The following is a 2,280-nucleotide window of genomic DNA, read 5'->3' on the forward strand; positions in this document are numbered from 1 at the left end:
CTCAGTCTGAAAAATAACAGATAAACAATTACAAAAATAAAACACTTCTGTTGAAGTGTAATGAGATACTATTATATTTAGCAATATTTCATCTTGTTTTGTCAGGAAACTGAGCACTGATGCAGAACAACATGTGGAGAGAATCAGAGGAGAAGAAGTGAAGAGAGAACAGCAGTAAAACAACACTGAATTGTTCAGTGTGCTTTTGATATCAACAGAATGTGTCAAATTTCTTTATTTTGTATTTGTTTTAGTAGAATTGATGATTATCACTTAGATAACAACCACAGGCCAGGTCTAAATTGCACTTTGGTGACAGTTACACCCAGAAATATTTCAGAAACGTGGACAATTTGTGCTCCATTGTATTCAGTATTGAACAAACTGAGTACCGATGACCACTTAATATTTTTGATATTTTATTTGAGTTGTTCCACCTGATCTGTGTTAACTAGAATAAACATTTAAAAACTAAAGCTATGATCACATATGTACTTACAGAGCTTTGTTGGAGGCTTTGACCACTGGCAGCAGCCTCAGAAGAGCCTTTTTAAAGGCTCATGTTCTCACTTAGATCATTTATTTCTACTTACATTTCATTCTGGGAAAAATGGGGATTACTTTGAAAACAGGAACTATTTTCCCCAAAAATCAGCCCTGGATTAGTAAATCACTCCAACATGTTCTCAGGCAGAAGAAGCTGTCTTGTTATGAGGGAGAGAAGAAAAGCAGCTAAAATCAGGTGTAAAAGTAAAGCAGAGGATGAGCTGAATAAAGGACACTCAAGGCTGGCTTGGAAAGGAATGAAGTCCATGGTGGGGATGCAGAACAAGGAGCAAAGATGAATGTGATGCTGAATCAGCAGAAGACTTGGACTCATTTGATTCCAGCTTTTTTTTTTATTGACATTTTAGAATCACTATACAATACCATCAACTTCAGCTATCTTTCAGTACATATATTTTTTTATTTTTTTCTATATTTAAACAACTAAAATACCCATACAATAAGAATGAAAGAAGAAGAAGAAAAGAAAAAGAAGCAAAACAGGAAACAACAAACAACATAAATAAAAAATACATAAAGAAAAAGAAAAAGGAAAGAAAAATAAATAAATAAATATAGGGAGTGTGTTTTTGTTTCCATTAATGTAACTAATTTTTCCTCTAGTCTTCTAGTAGTTATCAAAGTCAAAATCTAACGCAAAAGCAAAAACTGGCCTGCGTTTTCTAATGTAGTCCATCCATTTCTTCCATCGTGATACAAACAGGTCCCTCTTGTAGTTCACATCTGCTGTCATTTTCTCCATTCTGTAAATGTCCAGTGTGATGTTCATCCACGTGTTCATAGCTGGGCTCTCTGAAGAAAGCCATTTTTTTGTGATGGCTTTTTTGCCTGCTGCCAGTAAAATATTAAACAAGTATTTATCGTTCTTTGTCCATCCTGCTGGCATAAGTCCAAAACGTAGAGTTTTACTTTCCAAAGGTAAATATCTTCCAAATGTCTCTTGTATTGCTGCATGTATTCCCTTCCAATAAGTTTTAATAACATGACAGTCCCAGAAAATATGATAGTGATTTGCATTTGTATTTCCACAATTTCTCCAGCAAGCTTGAGGGTTACCTTCATAGTGAGATTTTTGGTGAGGTGTAATAAAATATCTTATCAGACATTTCCACCCAAATTCCCGCCAGCTCTGTGAGCTGCTACATTTCCATTGATATGCCCATATTGTTGTCCATTCTTCCTCCTTTATCTCTATTCCTCCCTCCATTTCCCATTTTGTTTTGATATACAAGGTTGAGTGTAATTTCATATTTGTTAATCCTTTATAGAGGTCACCTATAATACCTCTATTTTTATTTGAACTGCCCTTTTAAATACGTCTAGCAGCTGTTTACTCAATTCAGCCTTAGCTTTTATCGTTTTATTGACAAAATGCCTCATCTGTAGACATCTATAAAAATCCTGTGTTTCTAATGAATATTTATCTTTCATTTTATCAAAACTAATTAGTCTGCCTTCCTCCATTACCATACATAAAGCTGTTAATCCTTTATATGTCCAATCTTTGAATCTGGTGTCCAATTTATTTGGAGCAAAATGTGTGTCATATGCACACCACTTAAGAACTGCTATATCCTCTTCTAGTTTATATTCTTTTATTACTGTTTCCCAAATTTTAAAAGTCAACTTGATCCATGGATTTTCAATAGTTTTTATTAAATTTTGCAAGCTTCTGTCTGCTATAATAGCTTATATGGGGATGGAGGTCAGACT

The sequence above is a fragment of the Mchenga conophoros genome, linkage group LG3 (genome assembly GCF_057382185.1).
Source record: "Mchenga conophoros isolate Kocher_MC1m ecotype Shallow Benthic linkage group LG3, M_conophoros_male_GT1.1, whole genome shotgun sequence".
In the NCBI taxonomy this organism is placed as follows: domain Eukaryota; kingdom Metazoa; phylum Chordata; class Actinopteri; order Cichliformes; family Cichlidae; genus Mchenga; species Mchenga conophoros.